The sequence below is a fragment of the Accipiter gentilis genome, chromosome 4, assembly GCF_929443795.1.
Source record: "Accipiter gentilis chromosome 4, bAccGen1.1, whole genome shotgun sequence".
NCBI lineage: Eukaryota > Metazoa > Chordata > Aves > Accipitriformes > Accipitridae > Astur > Astur gentilis.
In genome coordinates this window covers 14,128,809-14,147,033 of record NC_064883.1, presented here as the reverse complement: position 1 = coordinate 14,147,033, position 18,225 = coordinate 14,128,809, and the positions used below count along the sequence as shown (strand labels likewise).

At 41.8% G+C, this 18,225-nt stretch overlaps 1 protein-coding gene across 3 annotated transcripts in view; it reads left to right on the top strand.

The window, feature by feature from the left end:
- Positions 1 to 509: 509 nt before the first annotated feature.
- The window catches only part of HDAC9 (histone deacetylase 9), a 491,400-nt gene continuing 473,684 nt past the window's right edge, over positions 510 to 18,225 (top strand). For 2 of the 3 annotated variants that reach the window (XM_049799083.1, XM_049799078.1), the window contains exon 1: positions 643 to 765. The gene's annotated coding sequence lies outside the window, so the exon portion shown is untranslated. Of the gene's footprint in view, positions 766 to 18,225 lie in introns of all 3 variants that reach the window. The other variant, XM_049799085.1, reaches the window with a different exon arrangement.

The following is an 18,225-nucleotide window of genomic DNA, read 5'->3' as shown; positions in this document are numbered from 1 at the left end:
GGCCCGGCCCGGCCGGCAAGCGGGCCCCGTCTTCCAGGCGCGCAGCGGAGCCCTTCCGGCCGCCCGCCCGCCCGCCCGCAGCCGCCGGGCAGGGCCGCGCTCCCGCGGCTACCGGCACCCGCAGAGCCCCGAGGTGGCGGGGGCAGGCAGGGCTCAGGCGGCGGCGCGGGCACCGCCGCCCCCCTCGGCGGGCCGCGCCCTCCGGCCGCCGCTGCGCCCGCAGCGCCGCCTGACCGCGCCCGCCGCGGGCAGCGGGGCCCGGGCAGCCGCAGCCCTTTGGGTTCCGTGCCCGAAGCAGCCTCCCGGGGAGCCTCCCTGCCCCTCTGCCCGGGCCAGCCACTACCCCCTCGGCGCTGTCCCCACCGCGGCCCGGCCCGGCCCGCTCGGCCCCCAGCGGCCGCGGCGGGGAGCGCGGCGCGGCGCAGCCCGGCGGCCTCCCCCCGCCACCCCCACCCCCCCGCCGAGCCGAGCCGAGCGGAGCGGCTATTTTTAGTAAATCTCCTCGCGTCGCCACAGGCTGCGATCGCAGCGCGCAGCCCCTCGCCAGCTGCCGCCGCCCCGCGCCGCCCCGCCCCGCCCGCCGCGCACGGCACAGGCTCGCCCCGCCGCCGGCGCGATGGCCACCTAATCCCCGCGGCAGTCGCCGCCGCAACTTTTCCTCGCCGCTCCGCTCCTTCCCCCGCCGCCCCGGTGGAGGATGGCAGTTGAGGGAAGGACTGGAAGTTGCAGCCCGCGAGCCAAGAGATAAGGCGGAGGCGCGGGAAGGTGAGTGGCACCGGCCGGCCGCCGCTCCCCTCCGCTCCCCTCCGCCTCGCTCCCCCCCGGCCGCCGCTCCGCTCCGCTCCGCCCGGCCGCGGCCGGCCGCGAGCGCGGGGCCGTGGGGGCCGGCTGGCCGGTCCCGCCGCCCGGCCGTTGCCCTTGCCTTGCTGGGGTGGATGTTTTGGGACCTTTGGGGAAGGTTTCGGGAACTTGGGCCGTGTCAGGGCGGGCGAGGTGGCGGTGGGTGGGTGGGTGGGTGGGTGGGGGGCGGCGTCCGCCCCCCGGCAAGTTTTGTTTCGCGGGAGCGCGAGTGGAAGAGGAGTTTTCCGTGCGTCTGCCCTGCCCGGCGTATGTGGGCCTGGAGGGGGGGGGGGGGTGTCCCTTTGCGACCCCCTCCTCCTCTTCGGCCGTGGCCGTGTCGCGGGGTGCCGGGGGCACCGCCGGCAGCTCGGGGGCTGTCAAGGGGCGGTTGCTGGAGCCTCAGCGGGCGAGAGGACGGCGCCAGCTCCCCACGGTGGGCTGGGGAGCGGGGAGCTGCGGGAGGGCGTCGGGGGGAGCTGCCCCGTTGGGGGGGGGGGGGGGGGCGAACAGGTGGGGGCGGGCGGCGGGGGGCTCCCCTCAGGGACCGCCGCCGGCCGGTGTCGGCGGAGCTGCCTGGGGCAGGCGGTGGCCGGAGGGCAGGTACGGTTGCATCCCGTCCCGGGTGCGTGGCAGGAGTTGTGCGTCGTTGCGTTTTCGGTGGCAAAGCAGCGTGTGTGTGTGTGCGTGTGCGTGTGTGCATCCCGGCAAGGGAACTTGCAGGGTATAGCAACGCTGGGCATCGGATGGGTGGTTTCTACTAAGGGTACGGTTGTTTTGACTCGGCTAAAATGTCTGAATTTTGATCTGAAATGGAATGTAATAGCAATCAGTAATCATTCGTGCTTATCGGTGTTACAGAAAGAAACCCCACACCACCGGGTATTGCTTGTCATGCACAAAACACGTATTCGTCTTAGAAAGATTTACACTGAGCCCACGGCAGTTTGTATTTTTAAGTGCTCCGAAGAGGTCTAAAAACACTGTTAAACTATGTGAGAATGCAAGAGGGGAGAAATGTTTAAAACAAGCTGAACGTTGAGAAAGAAGTAGCGAAGTGAATCGTGGAGACCTTTTGACACATGAAAATGGCATACGAATGTTCTTTTCTGATGCAAAAGCTGTTGAGAATCTCTGTCACAAACGGTGTGGAACAAGCGCCGACACAGAAACCGAGGAATTTTAAACATATTTGTCTTTCAACATTGTCAGCTTTAGTTCCTTGACATTTTGTTTTCTGTGGCAGAAGAATAGTTTTGTGACAGTTATTCAAGATTTAATTTGCAAGCTCACAAAGGCCTGTAAGCTCTGCTGAGAACTCATGAACAAAAAAGGAAGGTATTTCACATTAAGCTTTTCTAAATGCTCTCTCCCTCTCCTATCTCTTCTCTCCCATTCCCCCCCCCCCCATCCCTGGCTCCCCAACAGCTTCCCTAGACTTATTGAAGATATTTAAAACTATCTTTTTATTGAATATTTCTAAATTTTCTCTCATGTCCAATGCATGCCTGTATCAGTGGCCCCAACCCACATATGTTTTGTACCCAGAACGCCTACTTTGTTCGGAGAGAAATGCAGGCTTGTTCTCTGTCATAATGCCGGAACAGTCTTGGAAGGGAGTTCCATCCCTTCATACACTTAAGTTGCATCGTTACTTGTATATAATAGATAGGTTTCAACTGCACATAACTTCCCACCGTCAATGGTGCAAATAATACGCTATTTTAACACCTCTTTTTCATTACGATGGCAGAGATGTGATCCAAAATATTGGGTAAAAACCATGTCATGGCCCCAGAGAAAAGCTGCAGTCGGTTATATTTACCTGCCGCTGGTGCCAGCTTCTTCATATAAATATTGAAATAGCTCTCTTTTGTATGAAAATGTCATTGTCAGTTCAGAATTCTGAAGAAGAGAAAAACATGCGATTATACTTCCTGGTGACCAAGTTGATGCAAGTGCAGCACCATAGTTAAGGCTACCCAAAACACTGTTCTTGGTGTCAGATTCCTTTGTATTTTGGTTTCAAAGTCTATGTGAACGTGCAATACACCCAAATATTTTAAACCTGACATTAAAATGCCCATTTTGAAAACACTAGTGTTTGTTTTTTCATTAACCTGCTTTTTCACTAATAAAGAACAGTCTACAGGATGAAATGGGAATAGTAGTTTGTAAGCTGTTGTGTGTCTTCTGTTTACCACCATCTTCCTGTGCCCAGAGCAGTTTAAAAACAAAAGTAAAATAGTGTCTTTACTACTGAAAGTCTCAGTCCATGCTTCATTTGGTGCAGTTGTTCCTATTAGAATTTTTCTGGGAAAATAGATATGATAGGTTGTGATTGAGTGGCATATATATTTTCTAATTTCTTAATAGAAGATAACATTAAAAAGAGATTCAGTTATAAAAACTCTGTACTTTCTAAAAAGCATTTAAAGTGGAAAATAATTTTCAGTTGTTCATCTCGCTACCTGCGATAGTCCCATAGAAGTTGTTGTCAAAAATGTAATTTGTATACTGAAAAATGATCAAATTAATGTTTACCCATCATGAAAATGATATGAATCCTGGTGTGAATTACCATGAATACTGAGGGTGACTAAATGTAGTTGGAATAGTTAGTTTCTTAGTATTCAACTAGTACTTAGTAAGAGAAATGTAGTTGCGAAAATAATCGAATCCTGTTGTGTATGAAAAACTACAGCCAATGAAAAATGACAAAAAAGTTGGGATGTAGCCTAGTCATCTCCAAAATGGTAAATTAAGCACATATTTATCAGACTGCATGTACTATTGTCGTTTTATATTCACCAGTATTCAGACTAGCTAATTTAAAGTTACTTGGGGTATGTGTATACAAACTGCAGTAGAAAATACTTCTGGTTTGCAATGTAGTCATAGCTGAATCATGTAGCTGAGAGAGCTTAGTATATCTCAGGAGTGAGGGTTTTTTCCTTTCTACAGAAGAGGTTTAGACCAGATTTGCTGAGGATTATATGCTGTGTCCTATATGCATACTGTTTACATGAAATTAACTTTCCACAGAAATTCAAGTGAGTGAGTGTTTATCAGTTTTCCAGTCTCTTCAGGAGTGTATAAGAAAGTGTTCTTTCTGTTGCTGCATTTAAGTAGGAAGGTAGATAATGTATTTGATGAGTTAAATTAAAGATAGCTCTCATGTAAAGACAGAACATTGGACTATTCCATGATAAAAGAATATTTGTTATGCACCAAGGTTTCAGTACTGTTTTCCAGAGAAGTAAGTATTTTTTTCGAGAGAAAGAAAGTTGCATTGCTGAATCACTTAAGGTTAGGTTGTTTACTGAAAATGATATGTGAGTTAGGCATTTGAGAGTTAACAGTACTTGATGAAATCACCTTTCATTTACTCCTGTTGGTTTTGAGGTTTTGAATTAGGATGATCATATATGACCAAAGAATTTATCACTTATTTGATGTAACTTACTTGGATTGAATGTGTTATGTCGTGTACGTCAGCACATGCTGGGTAGGACTGCACTAGTGTTGACTGCATTATTACGACTTTTATAATATTATGAAGTTTATTTGTACATGCTAATCCATAGCTTCATCTTCAAGCAGCTTAAAAATTATAGCGAAACAGTGCTTAACTACTGTTCAAAAATAATGTTTCAATACTTTCAGGCCATGTTAAAATCCTTCCAGCTACAAGGTATGATCTAACTTTCCTGTGAAGACATACTCAAACTTCTCCATGCTTCTCCATTTTTATACAATAATACATAGTTATGTAGTATTTTGCCCAAGAAGTTTGTCAATGCAAAAAGTGAACATGAGTTCAAAGACGACTTAGACAAATTCCTGGAGGAGAAATGTATCAAAGGCTAGAAAGCAGAGAGACAATGGATCTGGATGAGAATGTCCCCAACCTGCAAATATTCTGGAGACTTCAGAGTATTCCAAGGAAGAACCGTTACAAGGTTGCATTGCACTTACTCACTTTTCCTTACTCATTTGCTGTTGTGCGTCTGGGGACAGGATATTGGGCTAAACAGATCTTTGGTTTGATTAGGTTTTACTGTTCATACGTTCTTACACGGTCAAGATTGGCAAGGTGAAATTATGCCATTTAGAAATTCCTTTATGGGGAAAAGTGATTGAAAACCTTTGTTACACAATCTTCGAGATCAGATGTTTACTTGTCTGTAGGATTAATTCAATGTATTATGTAGATTATGAGCTGGGAAGGTAGGAAGCAAGTATTTGTTCTTATTTTCCAGTAATTTCTTGTTAATGTTGGTTTTCAATATAAATATTAACATTTATCACTCACAAATCATGATACGTTGTTGAAGTTCCTTTATAATGTCTAGTAACTATCAGGACAGTTTGGTTTTAAAGCTATTGCATAAATGTAAACTATTTTTGTTTAAGGAAATTAAATGGCCTTCAGTGAAGGTAGCTCAGAAGTGCCTGTAAGATGATGACTACTTACAGTACGTCTTTTATTTGTCCCAGGTTCTTCAGTCTTGGAGTAGAAGATGCTGGATTCTGTATCTCTTAATTTGATTTCTGCTCCGAGACTCTCAGTGTTTGTTTTAGTTTATTTCAGTTCAAGATACAGAGTGTTCTTTTTCTAGAATGGATGACTGTCACTCCTGGGGCTTTGTTTGGACTTGAGTCCTGTATCTGGCTCAGGCTGAGCATGTGTGAGTCTCTACTGTCATGTTCACCAAGTCCAGCTTCTGTTGCCATGCTGTTTTAACCTAGAAGAGAGAAGAAGACCTTGTCTAATGAGTGTCTTGAAAAGGTGGTGCTCGGTACACTAGAGAAATTGACAGCCCTGAGGGGTAAGTCAGTCTTGTGTGCATGCAAGATATGAGAAGACTTGAGACTGAACTTATTCATAAAGAAGGTGGTGTGCTGCACAGTGCCTTTGGTGCCTCAACCTTCTGCAATACCAAGGGTCTTCCATTTGCAGCTCTGTGCTCTGCCTTGCCCTTGCAGCTCGGTAACCTTTCACCAAAGCTGCTGGGGCAGTGTCTCCCTTGCTGTCCTTGTGCTGTTGGTCTCGTACTGTTGTTCTCATGGCTTTGCACCTGTACACCCTGATGCCACTGTTATGTTAGGTTTCCTGTGGGAAGTGATTGCCACTGATGTAAGAGTCACTCTTTCACCATCCTTTTCTTGCACCATTTTTTGCAGCTTTTAGTTTGCATTAGGAGAAAGACAAGTATCTGATAAGTGTTACCCAATAATATACACAAAGCTTAACGGACAGTTAGCTTGCAGCCTCTGATCGAAGACTACTCCAATCAGCGCTAATAGCATCATAAGTGGGGACAGGCAATACGGTGTTTGAACAGATCATGAGGAAATCTATATAGTTTCTCTGGGAAAAGTAGTATTGTGGACCACCTGATGCATTGGAGAGGATGCCTGAGAGAGGATGTTTATTGGGGAGACCCTGTCAGTTCTCTTCTTGGCTAGCCACTGGAGGGAGTTTTGACTTTCCCCGTTCTATTTTCTCCTTTTGCTCTTCCAGTTCCCTTTCCCTTTTTCTGTGTTTTTCTCTTTATCTCTGCCCCCCTCCCCCCCCCCCCCCCTTTTTTTCCCCTGAAATAAACTATTATTGGAGTTGATGCATGTCATCAGCTATAAACTCTACAAGTAAATCAAGAAGGGATGTAAAGATACTTACAGAGTTGTAATGAGAAGTCTAGATAAGTGTGCTAATAGATTGGTACATGGTCAATTTATACCTGTTTAAATACAAATTATCTTATAACTCTCCTGGTTTTACTTTTTGCTCAAACAGAAATCATACATCCTCTAAGCTTTCATTTAGTCAGCCTGAGTTTACCCTTCTGGTTTATTTTCATGTAAGAATATCTCTATTCCTCCAGATATCTTTGTGCTCTTCTCTGTATCCTTTTCAATCTGAATTTATATTTCTTCAGCAAATGTGACCAGAATGGTAGTCTGTGCCTATAGAATTCTCATTAATGCCTTGTCCAAGGGTGGTAATACTCTATCTCTTTTTTAAAAAGCTGGACTGATGTGTCTTAGGATGTTTTCAGGTCAAACTGGAAGTTTCATTTCCTGTTGCTTTTTGTAGTGCTCATGATTACACTAAATCACAGAAGCATTCCAGTTGGAAGGGACCTTAGGAGGTCTCTAGTCCAACCTCTTGGTCAGAGTAGAGTCAACATTGAATTCAGACCATGTTGCTTGGGGATTTGTCCAATTCTGTCTGGAAAATCTCCAAGGAAAGAGATTCCACAACCTCTCTGGACAATCAGACCCAATACTTAATTATCCTCATAGCAATTTTTCTTCTTTATGTTGAGACATAACCTCCCCATTTCCATTCATGACTGTTGTCTCTTGTTCTTGTGCCATACATGTCTGTGAAGAGCCTGGCTCCATCTTGTTTGTAACCTTCTCATAGGCACTGGCAGGCTGATGTTTGGTTCCCACTGAAGCTATCTTGTCTCCAGGCTGAACAAGCTCAGCTCTTTCAGCTTCTCCTCACAGGGCAAGTGCTCCAGCCCCTGACTGTCCTGGTGGACTCAGGAGGAGGCATCTTTTAGTTTTTGGAAACACCAAAAGTGGATGCAGTATTCCAAAGGAGGTCTAGTGCTTGAGTAAAGGGGAAACCTAAAACTTCGTATTAGTAAATCTACCAAGTAGTAAATAGCACAAGATTCTGAAAATCCATGAATAAGGCATTGAGCAGAACTGTACTGTCTTGACACCGTAAAATTAATACAAGCTATTACGTGCTTTTAAGAATTTGTTATTGCAGCTTACATAGAAACACAGTTTATTCGATAGTTCTTATCAGAAAAGTTCTTGAGTCATGTTATTTTGGAGTAGGGAAGTAATGTGACGTTGGAATTTTATAACACTTTACATGCATTCAAATATCTCCTTTATAGAAGCATATGAAGAAAATGACATGACACAGATACTCTGTATGTCTAGGCTTTTAATTATACAAAACTCTTAATTATTCAAGTTTTTGACAGTTATCATTAAGTCACCAGGGTGCCTAACTATTGAACTGAAGCCTTGCTTTTGACAAGAGGTGGCTAAACAGCAGGTGTGAATTTTAAGATTTCCAAGGGAAAAAAAATATGAAACACTAAATTCCAAATGGAAAATAAGCAGCATGCACATAGTAACTGTGTTTAGTGTGTAAAATGTATAAATTATTGATATTTTACCAGATTCATGGATAGATAGCTATTCAGTTGTTCATATATATCTTAAAATTAGAGGAATATGCTGACAATATGCAATAGATACAGTTATCACTTTAATCTTTTATGCTTCCTCTTTTGGTAGACAATATAACATTGTCTACAATGAATAATAAGCCATACTATTAACAGTAAGTGAAATTTTGATATTTTTGTATTGGAGTTGAAGCTGGTTTTTGGGGGGATATAAATAGTTACTCTATATATTCTCTGAAAACATTATAAATTCAAAGATCAGTGAGTTAAAATGGAAAATAATATTCAGTAGCTAAAACAGATCATAAAGAGTTTTCTAATGTGGGTTAGATCTGCTCTGTTGACCTCCATCTTCCACACCAGGGATCTAGCTGGAGGTTGCCAGTGGATCCTTTTTGGCCTCTGTATACTCAGTTTTCCTTCCATAAAAATCAGAATAAGTAGGGAGCAGTGGGGAACTGAAGTTCAATCTCATCAACAGCAATGGAGTGAACACATGGTCAAGATGAAGAAGTCCTGTGGCAATCAGGGCCACAGAGCGGACAAGAGTGAATAGTTTGGAGGGGAATCCAAACCAAGATATGAGTCAGAGAAAGGTATTTTAATTTATAAATGAGATATCTAGGTTTAATTTATGGATACTGTCTATAGTAGCAGCCTGGCAATCTATTCCTCTCGCATGGGTACATTCCTTGCTTGAAGGTGGACAATTTGCACTGACCGCAGAGCACTGTTGAACGTAATGTAACAAAGAAAAAATCTGAGTAAAACTTTTCAGAGGTGCTAGTTCTTCCTATTTCAAACATATTAGTCTCTTATGAAGATCTGTGAATGAAGTAAGCATCAAAGAGAATGTTCAGCTGCTCTCAATAAATCCAGGTTTTCTACAAAAAGTCTCTCAAAAGAATATGAAGTATCTATATTTGTTTGCTGTCACATACACCTTGTCTCCCACTCCATCTGGCTATACTTTTTTTTTCCCCCTCCCTGAAAGAAAGAAGTTAAGAGTCCTGATATGAAAATTTTATTGAATATTGTTATCTTTTAGTCATTTGAAACAGAAGAGTACAAAGCTTTGGAAAACAAAGTTACTAAATGCTTTTTTTGGTCAAGAAGCTTTCATCAGATACTAGTGAAGAACATACAGGATTAATGTGACTAATGGGTGTGTAACACTAGGTTTTTACTGCATTTCAGTGAGATACATATGACTAGAGCAATACCAGTCTATTAATGTGATGAAACTTCTTTAGGACTTCTAAAAGCTGATCAACCATTCTTTTTGCTTGTGCTAATGCATGCCATTGATACTGATTCAGATTATGAAGAAATAGCAGATTTCAAAAGAAGGTGATAGGAATGGGTATCTCTAAACAATTTGCTGAGGAGGATACTGATTTTAACAGTGTTAGGACCTCAATTGAAAATAATGAGATCAGGATGTCACCTTTGCACATGAAATTTTCACCTCTTGATGGGCTATTTGTATTGGGAGAAACAGGTAAGATTACAAGGAGAGCTTGTGAATGCCCTGTTCAAGGTTCAGATCTACTGAAGACATGCACTGTGGAAGACTGTATGTAGTATAGTCATCTCTTTCCCAGCCAGGAGCAGAAATGGCAGGGAGCATGGAAGTTGTTGGGATTGCAGCTGGCAGCAGTTAAGTGCTCATTTAGTCATTAGAGCTACCCAGAGAGGCTGATAGAATTTAGACAGACCATCAAAGCAGTGGAGGAGCTAAAAAAGTGTATAAAAAAAAATTCTTGATGATTCTTCTTTGCCATCTTTTGTCAATTACCTTTAAATAATTTTAACAGATTTTGGCATGCACTCTAGGTACGTTTTTCCCTACACCAAAATATCTGCATGTTTCTGTCCCCCCCATCACTAGTTTTCCTTAGTGATGCCTAAATATAAGTTTGTAGCTTCCTCAGCGTATTCTGATTACATGAAAACAGAGTGTGGTGGTATGCGTAGGAGATTTTTTTTGGGTGTCTGGCAAATGAAATAATTTTTCTCTAGGCCACAAAGTAGCAACAGAGCTGCTTTCACAATTTCGCTGCAATTTTTATGGAGAGTCTGTATACCTAGCATGTGAGAAATGTGAAAGTGCTGATTGACTTTGTAGTGACAAATCGAGTGTCATTTTTGACTCTGCTTCCCATTTACTTATCCTCAGAATGGTCATCAGTACTTTTGGAGAGAGCTGCTGGGATGTTTGTTGCCTGTGAAGTCTGTATGCATAATTTCTCCTCACTCCTTTCATTTCTGTGGAGTGTTTGTATTGCTATCTTTGTAAGAAGAGACTGGGCTGAGGGAGAGAACAGGAGACACAAATGAGAGCCTGTCTTTTTAAGGTGATGTTTGGGCCATAACTTAGGTTTTGTGTGTGGAAGTGTCAGAAAGATCAAAATACAGTTCTGTATAGATAATGAAGCAACATAATAAATCCATTATTGTGTTAAGAAAAAAAAGGTATGTATTCTTTGCAGTGATTTCAGTCTAAGTACTTAAGCAGAGAGCCTGAAAAGGCATATTTTTCATGTTTTAAGGCCACAGAAATATAATCAAAACAAATGAAAAGTAAGCTAGATTAAAAAAAATACTTCAAATTATGCTTGGCTGCTCTGATGGAGGGTGACTTTCTTGCATGAAATTGATTAACTGTGATATGTAAGCTAGAGTATTTCTCTTAAATCATCATATGATTGCTTCTTTTTTAGGTCCCTATTGCTATGGTACGTGTACAGGGATTCTATATTACTCTTCTTTGTGATAAAGAACACTATATAGCTTCCTGCTCCAGATATGTTAAAATCAAGATAATAAAAAGACCAAAATCTGTCGTGGTATATAGTTATATTCTAGAGTGAATGGGAGCTGCATAGATTGCCAAGGCCAGAACTGGGGTCTAATCTGTTTATCTTTTGTTCATATTTGGTTTGTTCGTTTTTTGTTTTTAAAGTCATACATCACAAAGGGATGTGGAGTATGTGCTAAGCACACAGAAGTCAAAACAAAGGCTATGATTCTTCATCCTTAAAGCGGTTACTGAACATGAGTGCACTGACCTGTCAGATTTTCATATGCAGGCTATTATTGTCTTATCTACAGACTTTTTCCACTAATGTTTCTGCTTCAGTTAGGCAAAGGAATAATTAACTATGCTGATAGTAACAGAGCTGATATTACTGACACATATCAAGGTAAATAAAATGAGAATCTGACTTGCATCAGGTTGAAAATGTGTTAGCTAGTGATTCAATCTAATTATAGTGAATTAAGTCTAATTGCATATCGTCATCCAGTCCCCAGAATTTTAATAGTAATTGGATTCTCACAGTTTGGGTGATTTTTAAAAATCTGAAGCATAATGTAAATTCTGTGGAACTTTTTCTGTAAAATCTAAGCTTCTGGAAAAACTAAGCACTGTGTAAAGACAATTACCCATTTTGGTCAGGGAACTTGTGTCAGAAACTTCTAATAAATACATAGGATTAATGTGAATAATCAGCGTATGACTCTAGGTTTTTCACCTGTTTTATTATATATTACAATACTTTATTATGTAATACAGAATTAAAGAAGTTTCATATTTTGTTATGAAAGGGGGTACTAATAATAGTATTTCTATTTTGAAAGATGACTGCTACTTTTGAATTCTCTAGGTTTATCTTGGTATAGAATAGTGTTGGCTGTGGCATCACTAGAACTACAAATATGGATGCAATTTTTGTGTAGAAGATGGATGGAGAAATAATTGTCCCTGAATCAGGAATTTGTGTGGTTCTAACCATTTTCCAACTGGTTAATTGTTTAAAGTCAGAGTAATGCTGTGCATATGGGCAGTAAGCATTGATGCTACATAGCAAATGGTACTTGAAACCAGTTATGTTTCATTCTGCATCCATCTCTAAAAAGTGTATTAATTAGACACTAAGAACAGCACTGCCAGAGGAAATAAAGGGAAATTTAAGGAGTGAATTTTTTTTTTTTTTTTAAATCTGGAATAGATGAGGAAGCTCTTTGGTTTAGTAACTGCAAGCTTACTCAGTGCTGTGGTTCCTGTTTCTTAACAGTAATAGATTGGAATTCTGTTGTTCCGCTTTACATTGATTTTTTTCTTTTGCAGTATCTCTGAAAATTAATAGAAGCTTTGCCTATTTTATTACAGTTCTGTAGTAAAAGGAGAAAATATAACTTTCATCCTAAGAATTGCATGTGAGAATAAAGCCAGTAAAATCTTAATGATTTAAGTGGAAGTGAGTATTTCTGGGAAGCAAATGGAGGCTTTGGACTTGGATATAAGAGCTAATGTAGGCAACTGGATTAGTCAAGATCATATTGGCTGATGACAACTAGAAAATACTCAGAGCCAACCAATGTCACTGACAGACAAGTATTACCTGGGAGCAATAGGAAGTGAATATGTAACCAAAGAACTCTTCATCTCCATCCTGCCTCTAACTTCACCCTGGAAGCTTCAAGAAGAGGACACTACAGAACTGTTCTCCATGGCATGGTATCTTGGATCTGTTCCAGAGAGTCTCATTTTTTTTCTCTCTCTTACTTGATCAAGAGTCATAGCCAGGTTCATACCAACACCTTATATATTGTGGAAGGAAAACATCCCTTTCACATAGCAATGAGATATATCATGACTCAGATAAATATTGAAAGAGCTAATGGAGTCTCAAAGTAAAAAAAAAAAATTCACCACGTATTTATTATTTGAATACCCATATTCCCATTGTGCTGGAAATGTCTAGGATGTACAGAGTTGAATAATTAATGCCTGGATAGGCAACAGCATCAAATAATAGTGAAGCCTGATTATTTCTTGATTTTTTTTTTTTTTTTTTTTTTTTTTTTTTGAAGGCCCACTCTATTTTGGGGCTGAGTTCCTGATTAGAAGGCGTCATCTTTCATGTCCCAATAGAAATAAACTGGATTTAATAGTATAATAGAATTTATTCACTATTCAGTGCATAATTCCTGCAATGAAAAAGGATCAACAGAAGAGCCCTCCATTCTGTGTAAGGTTGTAAAATCTGTCATTTTGTTACAGAATGGGCTGTATTTTCCCTTATTTCTTATTACTGACACACAGAAGGTAATTACAGCTTTGTGTATAAGCACTGGAAACAATTTGAAGTCAATTGAATGACGGAAGTAAAGAAGCTGAAGGAAAGAAGGCACTTTCAACACCTTGTATTTTAGAATAATGAGCTATGAAGAAACTGTTGCCTCACCTATATGAGAAAGACCTAAACTCTACATTCCTCTCTACAATAAGGTTAAATGCAGTCAATTTCAGTCTGCTGTTTCAGTAGCAAAAGAGGACATTTTTCACATGAATCATGCAAAAAGAATGTTTGTTTCTTTATAATTTTATTCAAATTTCAGTAACCCTCGAATTACTGTGTCCTGTGGGCATAAATACTATTTAGATAAAGCAGAATGCTATGACTATGTCTAAGCACGTAGAGTTTTATCCATGATTGCTCATGAAGGCTGGGATTTGTCTTCCTGCACAGAGAAACATTAGATGCCACTCTAAAACTATGAATCTGAATTGAGTTGTGGCAAAATTACTCCTAATTATAGGACTAATGTCCCTATGTGTACAACTTTGTATCCTCTAGCTGCTCAGGCCTACATCCCAAGCTGTTGCATCTCTGCAGGCTCATCTAGATGTCTAAGCCTTCTTAAGCATGCAAGGTGCTGGCAATATTGTCCAGCAATCCAATTAATTTTTTACTTTTTTTCTTCCATCTTCTGACTACTTTGCTGCACCAGATCCCATAGAGAAGGGGCTGGAGTCCAGTAGTATTGCAAGGTGCCTGTGTGCATTGTCTCTTCTCAAATCCATTGTAGACTAGCTGGTTAAAACAATGATGAGAGGAAGCATATTACCCAGGGAAAACAGCTGGCCGGGATGTTGGCCTAGTGGCTGGGTAGTCATGGGAAATCACAATGGTATTATGTATTCGCACTAAGGGGCACACACTGAGCCAATATTGATACATTCCGTGCTGGTACAAGAGCTTCTTAGACAAGATGATTCTTCCTTTTGTGAGTAAGGATGTTTTCTTTCCCTGTATTTTTCCCCACAGCTTTTTCCCAATCTCCATGACAGCCTGAATCCCAGTCTGTCTCACAGCTCTAAACGGAAAGCTGTCTACCAACCATAGGCAACCAGCGTGGACAAGTCTTATCCTAATTTTTTCTGTCTTCTGGCCTGAATAATGACTTTTGGATTATAGGCCTCTTAGTGACTCAGAATCAAGAGGGGCAACTCGCAGTGGGAGGTGAAGGAAAAAGAAAAGCTCATCTTTTCCTGAGACAAGTCCTGCCATGCTCAGCATCCAAATCACAGAAGCCTTCTGGACAATGAGTGGATTCTTCCAAGACAAGCAACAGCCACCATTCAGCTCTTCCTGCAACTTCTAATGCTTCTTGTTCAGCCTTCGTGAAACTCCAGCTATATGCCAGGAGAATGTCTGCCTGTCGCCAACCTTTGATGGCAGGAAGGAGGTGACAACCAAAGTAGCACAGGCTCCACAGACTGAAAACCACAAAGCTCAAGCAGCATCCCACCGTTGTTTAATGGACAAGTGATTACTAGCTCACAGCACAGGGTTCTGGACAAGCTGAATATGAAACTTGGAGACAGTAGAGAGGCATGAGTGCCTTCTCAAGTGTCTTCAGCGGTTGGTGCTCCAAGCCTAACTAGAGGTATCAGTAGAGTATGCTTAAGCAGTGTGAGTGTGTGCTCCTAGCATGGACAGTCAGCAGTTATGGCCAGGTCCCGCCCATGTTACACATTCAAAACCAGCTTAGGTTTACTATTTATTCCTCAAATCCCTGGTTCTCCAGGTTGGTAACTTCCCATGTGATTCTTATCCTTTGTCTGCTCATGACCAGGAGAATAGGTCTAAGCAATGCCTGGCGTGTTTGAGATACAGGGGAGTGAGCAAGCGTCTGGAGACAGTAGTTGTGATCTTTGGCTTTGCAGACTATGAAATACATCCTGGATAGGGGATCTAGAGGAAAAAATGGCTTAAAGCAACTTGGTAATGCTCCGTCTTTATTTTATGTGTTTCTAGACTGAGCTGAATAAGTGGATCAAGACACTTGAATCAAGTTCCCCTCCTTCAGAGTGGAGCAGACGCTCGAAAGTAGCAGTCGTGTGCTCTCTCTGTGACAGCGCTGCTTCACTTGATGATCTGTCCCAGTCATATCCAAGGAGAGAGCTGATGTAGCAATGCTAGAAGTGGGATAGCTGTGTTTGGTCTGAAATCAAGCCTGGAGGTTCTGCTGTGTAAGAAGTTTTCCTGTTTTGCATCTCTTAAGTAGTTAGGTGTCTACTGAGCTGCAGGCAGGCAGTTCCAGTAGAGAACAAGAATGCTGGGAGAACTGGAGTCTCTCGAGCTGTACTCAAGAGTTCACAGTGGTACTTCAGTGCGGGGCTTCATTACCTGCCTTGCATGGTAGAGTTTTAAGTCCTTGTTTCCCTCTTGTTCTGCAGCTGGAGGATGGTTGTATGTAAAAGCTCACATGTTCTCCTCCTGTGAGATAGGGATGTTAAGATACGTCTGAATTCCCCCAGTTCTGGGGTCTGGCAATTGGGTAGGATATACAGCCTATCACATCTGGCTTTTTCTTCTGCTGAATCAGATTAAGTTACCTGTACATGTGTCTAGCCTAGAACTTTGCTTCTCTGAGGCAATTTTCATGTAAGAGCAAGTTTTGGGATGATGAGTGGGAAGGGATAGTTCTGACTTCTTCAGTTGTTACCTTCCATGTTTTTACTGCTTGGGCACGTTGTCTCACAAATATCTAAAAGAGCATGTGTCCTCTAGGCAGAACCTATGTATCTTTATCCTTGAACTTCCTTTCTGTCTGTTGTGGTTTAACCCCAGCCAGCAACTAAGCACCACGCAGCCACTCACTCACTCCTCCCCCCTCGCAGTAGGGTGGGGAGGAGGATTGGGGAAAAAAAAAAGTAGAACTCATGGGTTGAGGTAAGAACAGTTTAATAACAAAAATAAAATAACTAAAATAATTTAATAACAACAAGAATAATTGTAATGAAAAGGTATATAACAAAAAGAGAGAAATTAGACCCAAGAAAAGACAAGTGATGCACAATGCAATTGCTCACCACCCACTGACTGATGCCTGAGCAGTGATCTGTGTCACCTGGCCAGGTCCCCACAGTTTATATACTGAGCATGACATTCTGTGGTATGGAATATCCGTTTGACTAGTTCAGGTCAGCTGTCCTGGCCATGTTCCCTCCCAGCTTCTGGTACACCTGCTCGCTGGCAGAGCATGGGAAACTGAAAAGTCCTTAACTTGTTGCTAAGTAGTGCTTATCCTACCTAAAACATCAGTGTGTTATCAACATTATTCTTGCACTAAATCCAAAACACACTGTACCAGCTACCAGGAAGAAAATTAACTCTATCATATCCAGAACCAGGACACTGTCTAAATGACAAAATTAGTAGCTGTAGACACAAACTTAGTGTAGTTCTCCCTCAGCACCTTAGGGGAAGTCGGTGAGATCCAGGAAATTTGTCTGAGGGATCTGAGGATTTGTTTCTAGGCTGTGCCTCTGGTATGGGTCTGGGAGAAGGTCCTGAGGCAGGAGAGGTTGTCTGGAGATTATTCTGGCGCTTCACTGAAGGTGCCCCGAGGGATACACTACCAGGGCTGGTGGCAGCCTCTAAATGTTTTATATAGAGCTTCATGGAAGGGGCAGATGTTGCATGAAGCCCCGGATAGTGCTCACCATTTCTGGATAGCGAACTTTTTTAAACTTCTACTTAGAATGTTTCCTTCTTCTGGAGTACCTGATGTATGACCATGAAATTTTACTGGTAGTGCAGTTATACATCCACGTGTGTCCATCCAAATGTGGTTGCACATGGCTCCTAGATCTCCCTGTTGCTATATAATCTGTACCACCCCAACTTGTGCCAAGGGATTTCCTTTAGTAATTAAATGGCCGTTTCTCTAATTCTCACACACAAGCTTTGGTAGAGGCTTGCTAGGGAGAGGGTGAGATATGATGGCATGGCAGGACGTTTTTTAGCTTGTTCTTTGAATGTTTTTCCTAGAAGGTTGCCTTTTAAATGATACCAATGTATTTCTTCCCGAACTGAACATTTGAGGAAGCCGGTGAACACAAAGTATTCAGCAAGTGCTACAGAAAGTATCACATTCATAAAGATATTAGTGAAGAACTTGCTAATAACACCGCTGCTTCTCTGTGCTCTAAGTACACTGCCATTGCATGAAGAGGTTACTTCTTTTTTCTGTTCGGAGTGATCATAATGATTCATCCTTCCCCCTGTGGCATTTATGGATCCCTTCTGTGAGATCTCATTTAGATTAGATACACCGTCAAATGTAGATATGAAGACAAGTTATAGTGTGAAAAAAGGATCTTGGTTCAGCTCTTATTGGCATAGGTAAGTGACAGCTCAGAGGTTTCTGGGCTTAAGTCAGGCTGATGCATCTAAATCATTTAAGACTCTTAAACAATAATTCCTGGTTCTTCTTCTTAACTGTTTTCATGCATTCATAAGGGAAAATTCACCTACAGTTGCTATGAAATTAACAGTAAGCATGCAACCAGGTGAAAAAAGAAAAAGTGGTTCTTTACCTCTTTCCTCTAAGTGAGCTTTTAATTTTCTGGATGAATGCTTTTTAAAAAATACAGCTTTGTCTTTCAAATTCCTCTTTCAAACTACCTGTTTTAGAAATGCTTCTCTTTCTTCCAACTCATTTCTCCTTCCTGCTGTGTAGTTTCTTGAATGCATTGTAAAAGCACTCATGCTGTGGTCACTCTTCCTTAGAGTAGTTTCCACAGCATTTTGTCTTTGTATCACAGTCGTACCTCTGATGAGTCCTCGTTGCACCGAGTGGGATTACTTTTTCAGTGTTTGTGGATTAAATTCTCATAGAGATTTCACTTTTCTCTCCAGGTGCTTCTATGAGTCGTGAGGATTTTTTGTCTTAGAATTTAAAGACAGTATTTTGTGTAGAAATGTTCAGATACCTGCAATTTTGAATATTGCACCTTTTACCACTTGATTTCTTTTATAGGGCTTTAAACTGAACTTCTTTCTTTCTAAAACACGTCATACCCCTT